General features: G+C 38.4%; 1 protein-coding gene across 2 annotated transcripts in view; it reads right to left on the bottom strand.

The window, feature by feature from the left end:
- EPS8 (epidermal growth factor receptor pathway substrate 8) overlaps positions 1–11,779 on the bottom strand; it is a 263,944-nt gene extending 252,165 nt beyond the window's left edge. Inside the window, exon 1 of one of the 2 annotated variants that reach the window (XM_036760033.1) lies at positions 11,404–11,779. The gene's annotated coding sequence lies outside the window, so the exon portion shown is untranslated. The remainder of the gene's footprint in view (positions 1–11,403) is intronic. The other variant, XM_036760030.1, reaches the window with a different exon arrangement.
- Positions 11,780–13,358: the final 1,579 nt, after the last annotated feature.

Below are 13,358 nucleotides of genomic sequence, written 5' to 3'. Positions count from 1 at the left end.
AAGATCTAATATTTAATGAACCATGTTTCAAAATAACACATATGAATTATACAACAATGAATGTGAACCAGAATCTCCAGCCTTAGAGATATACATGAGTCTCACTCAGCCTACAGAGATCTGATCCCTGCGTACTCACACCATGAGAGAATGCCTCATTCTCAAATAGAAAGAAAAAAGTCCTATGCTCAGATCTGCTTTTCCCACATGTACTTAATCATATTGACTCCTTAATATACTCCCTGGAGAACATCAGCATCCCACACAAAACTACTCTACGCAGGTCACCACCTATGGGAGACTGATTCTTCCCAAGGCTAAATCTTTTTTTTTTCTTTCTTAGAATATACATGGGGGTGGAGTGTGGAATACGTGAGGGGAGCACATTTGGAGGCAAGGATGGAGAACAATCTTTACTGTTCTCTGGAGCCTCTTTAAAATGCCGACTCTGGGAGGCAGGTCAAATTAGTTTTATGGTTTTACATCACACTTTGCTGTACATAGTTATGCCTTAGGTGAGATGATTTGATACTGGTTATGCCTGTACATACAAACTCTATTATAGTAAGGCTGAACGAAATAAAAATGTCTGAGCTCTCTTTGTCTAATTTCACAAAGAAATAACAACTGAACATTTTTTTTTTTTGCAATTCACATTGCAGTCACACTTCTACCTGCCAGTATTCTAATCTGCAGAGGTTTAATCACCTTTCTATGATGTTCTAATTATTTACAAAATAATGTATGACTTAAGTAGATAAATTAATAATAGTAATGACATTTATATAATGTTTTACAGCTTGCAATGCATTTATCAAACACCAATTCATCTAAAGCCCATGAGAATTCTGTGACACAAGGCTACAGGTAGTGGTATACCCCTTTCACTAAGAAGGAAACACTCAGAGAGTTCAAGCAACTTAACCATGTTCACACAGGTTGTGCCAGAGGTGGAATTTGTGCTCAGGGTTTCCTGACTCCAGGACTGGCATTCTATCCACTAGTCCATGCCACCTTTCCACTTAAAAGAGATGACTTTGATAACCTCTTTTGTTTCAAACAATTTAGCAACCTAAGCTTAATCTTCACTGTCACAAGGACCATCTACTGTGTCTACTCTGTCTCTGATTTCAACCTCATCAATCGGTGAGAAAGAGGTAGAATAGCAACGGGGAGGAAATCAAGGTTACAAAAGATATACTTAGTAACTAAGGTTATTTGAAAATTGAAGGAAACTATCAAAAGCAATCAGAAAAGAAAAAACAAAAAACGAAAAAAAAAAACAACAGCCAGAAGCAGGATAAGTATATCTAATTCAATATTTTTATTGGACTGTTTCCTACAAGAGACTATGGAAAATAACAGTTCTTAAGATAAAACTTAAAAACATGAAATTCTGCCAAGCTCTAGAACATAGATATTATGGCAATCAGTACTGAAAGCTTTCTTTCAACAGCTGGGATAAAAATTATACTAATAACCACATGGAAAAGTAAATTGAACTAAATGTATGGAGAGGGGAAAAAAATGATGTGCATCTCTTACCATCCTTTTAAGTCAACAAGGACAGCTAATATTTTCCACATCAAAGAAAAGCACAGAGCTTAACAATCAAAATGTTTCAAGTACACTCTATGCTGAATTTTTATTCTCTATAACATGTATTGTTTCATCTTGATTATTCAAAGAACTTATACATTTGCTTGTTTGCAGTTTCCTCATAAGTAAATACATAAAGATCGTAACACACACCTATTGATATACAATAAACATACTCTCAAACATAGAGAGCCACAATGGCATAGTGCATAGAGGAATCACCTAAGTTCAAGGTTCACCCCACATACATATAAGCTCTATGACCCTGAGCCAGCCACAACCTCACAAAGCCCCTGATATTTTTCAAATTCTAAATTGCAGATAAATTGCTAATTGGTATCAAAGGAGAGAGTTTCTATACTCAAGATGACATTATACATAATTATTTACATGTTTCTTCCTCTGTATACTGTGAGTTCCTTGAAAGCAAGGACTCTTACCTTTTTTTGTATTCCTAGAGTTTAGCTCAGTGCCTGGCACATTGTAGGTACTTTAAAAAGGTTTATTGACTGACTGATTGACACTAATGAAATCACACACTCCCCCACCAATATATATTAGCTTTATACATGGCGTCCCAAAAAGTCTTAGTGCAGTTTCAAGCTATGAACACATGTGCATATGTACAAAACACACACACGCAATTTTTAACAAATATAGTAAGTACCAGACATTGATAGGAAGCAGATTGGTATACTAAAAAGAATGCTAGGTTTAGAGTCGGATAACATGGTTTGACCCTTGGCTCTACTATTTATTACCTACATGACCTTCGAGAAGTCATTTAACTTCTGTCAGTTTCAGTTTCCTCATAAGTAAAAGGCTAGTGTCCCTTCTAAGCTCTAAATCTTCTGATCCTATAAATGTTACTTCCTTAATACTCTCACTTAATATTCACTTTATTGTCATACATTCTGATTCTACTCCTTCACATGCATGAGTATCAAGTGAATAATGCTACAAGATTCGACCCAGTGACCAGATTTTTACCACAGAAAATATTCTGTTGCTTTTAAATTATTAATAACACACAACTAGAGAATCCAATAAAAGCCCCACCAAGAAAATTTGTATTCTCCTATTTATATATTTTATTTTATGTAGTTTTAATTTTATTTATTTTTATCTATATTTTTAAAAGGATTCTGAGGCATGGAAAAAGCAAAGCTTCCTTGCTTACACACAGTGGTAGGAATAAACTGTATACAAGTACTGAAAATGTTAATTTCACATACTCCAACAGCAAAGCCTACGGTTGTAAAGTCATATTAGCTTAAGGATTAGTGTCCTAGAAAAGCATTCCTAAGTCAAAAGGATTTTTAAAAATACCTTAAGTGTGTTTAGGTTCACCTTAACAAGATTTAGGCTAAAAAATGGTGGAATAGGGAAATCAGAGGGACTGACCTCATCCCCTCTCAAATAAACAAAAAGACTCTAACAAACAAAAATACAATAACCATCTGTGAACAAACTATTCCTCAAGAACTACAATAATGTTACCTCCTTCCATACATGGAAGAAAGAAATTATTAAGCAAAATGTCCTGGCATAAGACAAGTCACTCATTTAACCAAGTAAGTAATTCGCAAATCTGAACTGCCACAAAACAGAGTAAAAGGATTAACCCAGCAAGATTTTAAATGCGATATGCTTTTATTAGCTGAATAGGAAAGTTTAAGTGTGCATTTTATCCATTTTCAGTTTCCTTTTTTTTCTTTAGGTTTTATATAAAGCCACAGGATATTTTAATAAAATCATTCTACTGAACACCTTTATGTCTGAAGCAACCATTAGCCGCAAGTATCTCTGAGAATATCAACATAAAGCATGCTGAGGCAGTATCCAGTGTCTTTTTAAAAAGAACTAACTGCCTTCATTACCTATTTTTTATGTTGTTCTAATGGAAAATAAAACAAATTTACAAGAATTGGTATAATCTGAGAACCTCCTAGAAAAATCCATTTAGACAGTTGATGTCCATAATCATATATTTATATATATATATATATATCATATATTTATATATATATTTTATATATATACATATATATGTGTGTATATATATATATAATATATATATACATACTTAAGACTCTGGGGGTTGGGGGAAATCTATTGATACAATTCAACTACAACTGTAGTTGGAAAAAATGCTTACCAATTGAATGTTGTACTTTCATTTCCCAAATGAGGACGTGATGGAATATTTCGATGAGTGCTATAAAAGAGCTCAGTGCTTAGAAAGGAAAAAACAAAGGTCACTTCAAATCTGTAATCTTCCATTAGGGGACATAAATTTATACCTATAATTTCTTCAACGTGGGGAAAAACTCTCCATCAATATGGCAATTTATTGTCTTAGGGAGTTGTCAGAGGCACTGAGAGATTAAGTGACTTGATCACAAAGGTTGTGTCAAACACAGGACTTGAACCCAGATCTTCCAGACTGCAAAAGCAACTCTGTGTCCATTATGTCATGCTGCCTCTAGTAAGAGACTTCAATTTTGAACAGTGTGGGCCCTCTCCAAACACTTATATTTCTTCCATTAACCTCTTATTGGAGGGATGAGAGCCATCTCTAAAGTCCTCCACATATTTTTTCTTTACTCTAAAATTGAAAGCACAATTTCTCCAAAAGCAAGAGCAGTATTGAACATAGCTTCCTATGGGATATCTACGTTGCTATGCAACTACATACAAAATTGGTTTGAGCAAAATGAGAATGGGCTGCCCACTTCACCCAAATCAAACATACAACTCTTTCCTCTTCTCTTCTTCCCTCCCCCACACTTCTTGAGAATCAATGGGCTAGAAAAAGTTAGGCTCAACTGGTTAAGCTGCTATAAATATCTTTGTTGTTGTTCAGTCTTGTCCAATTCTTCATGACTCCATTTGGAGTTTTCTTGGCAAAGATACTAAAGTGGTTTGCTATTTCCTTCTCTGGCTCATTTTACAGATGAAAAAACTGAGGCAAACAGGGTTAAGTGACTTGTCCAGAGTCAAACAGCTAGGAAACATTTGAGTCCCGATTTGAACTCAGGAAAATGAGTCTTACTAACTCCAACAAGGTACGGGCTGACAGTAGTAAGTAGTCTTAGCATATTTTCCAACCTCTAGTTTTAACAATTTACATAGTCTAGTACTTGCCACTTATAAAATAAGTACTTCTTCCTAAGCACTAACCTAAATTTCACCTTGTGCTGCTTTTGTGAAGATGAAAAATAACCGGCTAATTCGTTTTAATTACCTTAACATGTACTATTTTTCACACTAAGGGATGTCAATTATGCTTAGAATGTGAAAGGAATGTCAAAGGGTATAGGCAGTATAATAACTCCTTGGGAGATAAGGAGGATGAATTCTCATTTCTTTTTCTTATCTCCCATCCTTACCCTTTCACCTTTCTTTAAGGAAGTTTAAAAATGCCCAAGATTCTCAGCCAATCTATCAACATGTAAATTAAGATTTGGAGAGGAAGAGAGAAAAGGGGGAGGAGGAGGAGGAGGAGGAGGAGGAGGAGGAGGAGGAGGAGGAGGAGGAGGAAGAGGAGGAGGAGGAGGAGGAGAAGAAGAAAAAGGAGGGGGAGGAGGAGGAAGTGGACAAGAGGAGGGGAAAATGGTACAAGAATTATAATGAATATAGAATTTAATATTCTACTTCTGGAATTCTAACTTTGTAAGTAAGTAAAAAGGTAGATGACCTTTATTTACACTGTAAGAAAACTACTCGTTCTTCTTGGGCTTAATAGTATAAAATGTTATGATATTCTGTGTTTGAGTCCTGGCAAGTCACTTAACCCCAGTTTGCTTCAGTTTCCTCATCTGTAAAACGGGGATAATAATGGTACCTACTTCCCAAGGTGGTTGTGAGGCTCAAATGAGATAAGAATTGTAAAGCACTTCACAGTGTCTGGCATGTAGTAGTATTTGATGTTGTTAGTTGCTGCATCCTATTCTGGTCCCTTCCCCCTTCGTCTTTGATAAAACCTCCCACTTTATGAGTACACTCCTTAATGACTAGAGAGGTAAAAAGTAAAACATATTATATCCCAGCATGCAAGAAAACAGCTGTGCTTTAGTCAGTTTTAGTTTTTTTTTTGAGCCATGGTCATTTAGCTGGGTTAACATTTAATTGGTATGAATATGAGGCTATGACTGCCATCCTGACACTCTTGACTGCTTCTTTCACTGGGGATGCATCTATTTTCAGTTGTTCATTTTACCCAATTATACACTGAAACTATATTGCTCAATCACTTTGAGAAGTAACCGGGCAATACAAGGAACTGAACTAAGAAAATGTGGATTCAACTCCTGATTTGACCACTTAGTGGCTCAATACCCTTAGTCAAGTCACAATGTCATAGAATGCTAGAGCTGAAATGGACCTTGGAGGTCACCTAGTCACACAATCACAGGCTCTCAGAGGCCATCTGCTCCAACTGGTACCTGAAATGGAATCTCCTCGGTTACATCCCTAAAGAGTGGTCATTACAGCCTCCACTTCAGTGGAGGTAACCCAAAACCTTGGGAGGCAGTCCAATCCACTTTTGGACAGTTCTAACAGTAAGGCAAGTTATCCTGACATGGAGCTTAAATCTGCCTTTCTACAACTACCACCCACTGCTTCTACCTTAAGAAGACTAATTTCTTCCACATGGCTATCCTTGACAGTTACATGTCCAAATCATTCCTTCTCCCAGTTAAACATCCTCATTCCTTCCAATGATATTCCTCAGCATCCTCCCCCCATATTGCTCATCTTCCTCTAAACATACTTCAATTTGTTTATGTCTTTTCTTAAAATGCATTGGGCAGAACTGAATACTCCAGATGGGCTAGGATCAGCAAATAGCACAATACATCTTGCTTCAAAATGTCTAGGAGACCAAACAACCAAGTTCAACTTTTATCTGTTTATTGTTTGTTTGGGTCATGTCTGGCCTGTCATTTTATAAATGTAGGGAACTCCTTGTGTGGAAACTCTCCACATCAATACAGTTGCACAACTCTTCTGTGGTTCAGTCTTAGAGAATTGCCTGAGATACTAAGAGATGCTTTAGTCAAGGTCACTTAGCAATTACGTATCAAAGACAGGACTTAAATTCAGGTATTTCTGACTCCAAAGCTGGCCCTATATCTACTTACTTCTTATTTTTACAGATTTAAACACTGCAGCTCACCATCACATTACCTTTCTGTGCCTTGATTTTCACATATGTAAAATGGGGATAATAATATCTGTACTGCATCCTCACAGGTCAACAATATTTGCCCTATCTTCTTTATAGGGTTCTTGGTAGGAAAAAGCATATGTAAAAATGTACATTTTGTAACCTTTGAATGCTATGTTACTGGAGACTGGGTGGTACAGTTAAAGTCAGGAAGACCTGGGTTCATATCAAATCTCAGATACTTACTAACTATTTGAGCCTAGGCAAATCACTTAACTGCTGTATGCCTCAGTTTCTTCATCTGTAAACTAGAGGTAATAATAGCATCTACCATGGATGCTGTGAGGATAAATGGGATAATATTTGTAAAGCTCTTTGCAAACCTTAAAGTATCATATTATTAGTTATTATTTTCATAAGCTATGAATAATAATAGCTAGCATGTATATGATATTTTAAACTTTGATAAGTACCATATATGTTGTCTCATTTGATCTCCCATAGCCTTGTGAGATAGGTGCTATTATTAGCGCATTCTATAGATGAGGAATGACTTGTCCAGGGACACGTAGCTATTTAGTGTCTGAGGTGAACTCAAGTCTTCTCGACTCCATGCCTAACATCTGCTGCGCCACCTAGCTGCGTGTGCAACAGCGAAGACATTATCAATGTCAATAATATTAATATACAAAACATTTACCAAGAAATCGTACAATACTTTTAAAAAATAGACACTTTACAAGGGCAGATTTGGTTGATAAGTACAGTGTCCGTGGCTGTCTTATAGGCCATTTATCAGAAGTCTGACTCTTAGAAAATGGGCATATATATCATTTGAGGGTCACCACCACCTTCCCAAAATGAGATTACTAGCACCTTCCAGCTGAAAATATCTTTGTTGACATTTACATAAGTGGAAGGGTACCATAAACGTTCCATCTAATCTCTAGGAACCAAGCTCTTGATACATGCCAGACATGGTACCTTACAACAAACCTCTCCACAAATGGCTTACAAGTGACTTTTGCAGAATACATCAGAAATGAATAAATTGTGCTTGAATGCTATTCTGAAAGTCTAATTTAACCTAAAATCACAATTACAGATGCCTTAAAAAATCTTAGGAAATGAAAAGACTAATGAGATAATCACCCATTGAATTGAAATAGAAAACCTAGAGCTGCTGTTTTGTCCATTCAACTTAAAAAATCAAGTGTTTCAGCTATGTTATTATGGAACTTCTCATAAGGAAGAATTAACAACCATCATCAACTGCAAATAGTTTCCTGCAGTCAACCACCTTCTAAAAGCAATGTAAAAAACACCACTGCAGATATCAACAAGTTTCATAGTGCACAGGTTATGTAAATAAGAATAACCTTCCAAGTATACTTACTGAATCACTGTAAAATTAACCTAAAATTTGTATTATTTAAATAAGTGATAAAATGTTAACTTTGTTTTGAATTTGTCATGAAAACGGATAACTTGAAACTTTGGCTACCACTTTCCTCTAGCATTTATCCTGTGTTTATTAAAGACTTACTAGCGTTCACAAGTGGAAAACATGGAGAAAGAAGAAAATGAAGTTAGAATATAGAGAGGAAAAGAACAAAGACCTAAAGACCATCAAAATAAATAAACAACACAATCAAGAGAAGACACTTGGATAGAAAACCCAAAAGAGCAATGAAATTTAACCAACAACCTAGGATAGGTCTATCTCCTGACCAGAAGAAAAGGAGGTGACCAACTAGCACAAACACCAACTTCAGCATCTTATTTTATTTTAAAGTATTGTTTGCTACTAATGAATGATTTTAAATGAGCATGATTTCCCAGCAAATGTACTGTCTAACAAACTTGTCAAAGATGCCACAGTTTTGATTCTAACTTCTTAATTAAAAAAAAAAACCTTTAAAATTATTATCCAAAAGGCACAAACACATCAGTACAGCCTATAGGTTTCCCAAACCTGTAACTTACTGTCCAGAGCAATGCAATACAAAACAAAAACTCAAGTAATCTCAAATATCATAAGGAGTAAGGGATGATGAACTTAGGTTGACTGAATTCACTGAATCTGAATTACTAGCACATACTATTTCCACAAGCCAGGAAGATACAGAGAATTGTGTTTCTTAACAGAAAAACTAAGTTAACAGCAAAATAAATATAATCCCTGTGATTTCATTTCAAAGAAGTCTTCCCCAAATCCTAAATCCCCTACCTTCTAGTTGCAACAAAAATAAAATCAAATGATGTCTCAAAAATTAAAGCATGTTTGAATCTAGGTTTCAAAAACTATATGACCATGACATTATCTATTTCACATTTTTAATGGATACTTTAGTGTAAGTACTTAACTTTGCCCAGAAAACCAACAACACATTCATTTAAATGATTGGTAAAAATAAGATTTCTAAATACAACCCCAAATGTTCAACTTGTCTAAGATTTTTATTTCTATAGTTAACAGTAGTTAATTTTACCTAGTTTTTCTTTGAGACAACAACAATTGAGAATATATATCCTTAATAGGACTTATCAGGTCAGCACCCTCTGCCTTTATGAAATAATGTCACGGTACATGGAGTGCTGGAATTGAAGTCAAGAAGACAGGTTTTAAACCAACCACAACACAACAAAAATAATCGGTAACATTTAAATAGCACTTGCTAGCATAGTACTACAAATATTATCATATTTGATCCTCACAACAACCCTGGGAGGTGGTGCTTGTGTCTTTATTTTATAGTTGAATAGACTGAGGTAAATAGTGACTTGTCTAGGGTCACCCGGCTAACGTCTATGGCCAAATTTGAACTCAGGTCTTCCTGCCTCTAGGCCCAGCACCTTGATATTCTGAGTCTCTGAGCTTCATTTTCCTTATGTGTAAAATGGAGATGATAACACTACCACCTACCTCACAAGATCACTGGGAATCTCAAATGAGATTACGTTTGCAAAACATCGTACTAACTTTAAAGCCACAAATAAATATTGGCTATTATTACCATTATTGTGTACGTTAGTTAATTATGAGAAATTCAAGTAACAGAGATACAACCAAAGTGACCTTAAGTTCACTGCAAGGTGTATTGGATAACGCATACTGCCAGTATTATCCTCATATGAAAAAGATCATCAAGTCAGTTGGTCAGCAAGCATATATTAAGCACTTACTACGTGCCAGGCACTGAGAATACAAATAGAAGCAAAATGAATGACATGTATGCTCTCCACCTCACTGCCATCCCCACAAGCCCCCGTGTTGGTTTGGTTAAGGAAAGCAGTCATATGCCTTAGTAGATAAACAGCTCAGTCCAGACAGCCAACTGGTTTTGTATGGCTTATTAAAGTCAGAGGCCTTTGGGGTTCTTATACTGAGGAAGAACCAGATCCTTTTATAAATGCCTCAATCTGAGGACAAGTAGGTTGGGCTAAGCACAGTGGCTGGCACAATTTTTTTGGAGTCAGGGGTTGCACTCATGTATTTTCACTAGTCACTCTATATGACTGCATGGCACTCCTGTTTTAGGGCAAAAGGAGACTAGTCCAACCAACTTGCATCAATTACAATGGTCCTAAATGTAGAAGCATTAAGATTGTAGATTTAGAGCTGGAAAGGGTATCTCCTCCAGTCCCCTCGTATCACAGAGGAGAAATCTGAGGCTTGAGAGATTAAGTGACTTACCCAAGGTGATACTGATAATAAGGAGCAGAGCTGGGATTTGAACCAAACCTCTTGGACTCCAAAACCCAAAGATTTCAAAGAATTGCAAAGCACTAAGGAAAGAACTATAAAGGGAGCTGGGAGGCTAAGGAGCAAAAAGGAAAGCTTGGGGGGATATGAAATAAATCAAACCCAAATACAGTAAACACTGAGAGAAAGAAAGGCACTCTTCTCAAAAGTAACCAATCATTGAAAAAAAATTCAATGTAAGAAAAGAAAACCAAAATAACTTGGAAGATTTTTTTCTAATTCAACAGAGTTCTGCTTTAATGTGGAGAGAGAACTATAAATGCATCTTGTCCCTCTCCCCCGCCCCACCTCCAAAGACACTTTCGAAGGAATCATTAGCTCCAACTATACTTTTCTTGGGGGTGAAGAGATAAAGAAGAACACCTGGAAATCTACGAGCATAAGATGTGAGACGAATACTAGGTCTATGGAAGCCCAGCTGACAAGATAAGACCCGGTGTAGTAGCTGGAAGCTCAAGTTACCAGGAAACACTATATGGACATTTTGTGTTTCTCTCTCCCCATCTTCCCAGAGGGGAAAAAAAGGTGAAATTTTCGCGAAATTGTAGCTTTAAAGCTTGAAGTGTTCTATCTGAAGATAAGAACGGGAGAAAGCAGAATCAATTCAAGCCCCAGAAGGTAGAGCACACAAATCAACCTCAATTGTGCCCCGAGGGCAGGAGTTGGCTCCCTGCACCTTACTCCAAACACCAGTTGAAAGACGCAAAAGTGGAAAGCCGATTACTGCCTCCGATCCAGTTAAACCGCAGAAAAAGCAAAAGAGATTTTGAAAAAAAAAATTAAGAGAAAGAGTTAAATAGTCAAGCATTTGCGAAACCCAGACGACCCCTTTGTTGGAAACGGTTTGGTCAAACAGCTCTCTCACCTTGGTAGGCTGTTTTTCTTTGCTCCAAACCAGCAGCGAGCGGTGCACAAAAGCTTTTCTTGGAGCTCAGCAGCTCTTCTCCTTGGACAAGGATCGAGGAAATGGACTTGGGTGCGAGGTGAACTAGCAGAAGCCCCGCCACTCCCCGACCCGAGCCAGCGCCCCCCGACTCTCTCCGGCCAGGGAAGCCAGCTGCCTCCCAAACCGATGCTTGATAGAGGCAGGATGAGAAGAGGACCTTTCCAGCGAACCTAACTCTCCCCAGCTAGACCCGCTGCGCGCTCTCTCCGCTCCCAGAGTAATCCCAAAGCTTCTTACTCGCTACTAGACCAGCCCTGCGTGCTGAGCATGCCCAGTTCGGCCGCGAACGCCACCCTAAGGGCTTGCAGCAAGCTGCACACTCCACTTGTCCGGGTTTTCCCTGCAGCTCAGAGAAGAAGGCGGCTCGAGCCTGGGTAATGGTGAACCATCTGGCTGACACTGGCATTGAACGTGAAAAAGGCTGGGGGGAGGAAGGGGGAGGAGCGCGAAAGTTATCGAGGAATTCATCCCAGGTTGAAACCACTCCTTCCTAACGGATCCGTTTCCCTTTACCGGATCATTAATGCTGCCAGGCAGATAACGCAGAGATGCCAAAAGGGCAAATATTTGGGGGGCTTGGGGTGGGAGGAGGGGTCCAACCCAGGGCGCCCGTGGCAAGGATCTGTTGGGGAAACAGATACATCCCGGAGAGGAGGTGCGCCCCGTAAACCTTACAACTGCTGGGGTAAAAAGTCTTTCATGCAGGCATATTCATTCTCTAGCATTGATGAGGCCAGTGAAAGGCAATTGATAGATTGCCTGCTTCTCCATCTCCTTGGCTCTCCTTCCTTCTCTCTTCTTCTTCTTTCCCTTTTCCCTTTCTCTTCTCCTTTCCTGTTTTATTTCTTTCCTGTGTGTTTCTACTTCCCTGTGTTATTTCTACCGAGGACACTCGCTAAAAAGTACGGGATTTGCAGTTGAGTGGGAGAACCTGGATTGAAATCCAACCTCTGACGCTTATTGCATGACTTTGAGCAAATCACTAACCCTTTTGGGTCCTCAGTTTCCTCATCTGTAAGTGACGGAACTGTAAGAGATGGCTTCTAAGATCCCTCCTAGCTCTACATCTGCGAACGCTACAAAGGCTAGTCGCATAAACTAATTGAATGGGGGAGGGAGGGAGGGAGGCAGGAAGGTACAATGGCTAGCTAGCCCAGGAGTCCGTCCACTTAGGTTCAAAAGGCACCTCTGATGATTACTTACTTGTGTGACTTTAGGCAAAATCACTTAGTGTCCCTGGACCTTGGTTTCCTCATCTATAATATGAGGGGATTGGACTAGATGTCTTCTGAAGTTCCTTCCAGCTCTCGTTTCATCCTAAGAATTTATGATCCCCTTGGCATAAGATTCCCTGAAAATAAAGTGTATTCCCAATATCCCTAAACCGTTAGGCACCCTGAAGTGGAAGCTCCAGCTCAAATTAACAAACCATAACCGACCTTGAGTTTCTCACAACTCTTGACCAGAGCCTGTTCTGTTTAGAAGAAGGAAATGAATCCTCAGGGCATGGACAGATTATCAGTTTTACCCCTTTTTAAAACATCTGTTCTATAAGCCATCTCCCACCTTTGGATCCTGCCACCACCCTACTGCAAGCCCTCACCACCTCATACCTAGACTATTGCAACAGACTGTTGGCTGATCTCCCTGCCACATGTCTCTTCCCACTCTAGCCTATCCTCCACTCATATGCCAATATGAACTTGCTAAAGTACACGTCTGACCATATCACCTCCCCACTTTCAATAAATTCCAGTGGCTCCCTATCACCTCCAGGATCAAATATAAAATTCTCTTTTGGGTGTTCAACGTCCCTCTTTGACTTTGAACCTCTTCTCTCCTCACCTTTCCATTCCTCTAATACCCTTAATGAC

The sequence above is a fragment of the Trichosurus vulpecula genome, chromosome 5, assembly GCF_011100635.1.
Source record: "Trichosurus vulpecula isolate mTriVul1 chromosome 5, mTriVul1.pri, whole genome shotgun sequence".
Lineage (NCBI taxonomy): Eukaryota > Metazoa > Chordata > Mammalia > Diprotodontia > Phalangeridae > Trichosurus > Trichosurus vulpecula.
Note: the sequence above shows the minus strand (reverse complement) of the source record. Positions and strands in the feature narration are given on the sequence as shown.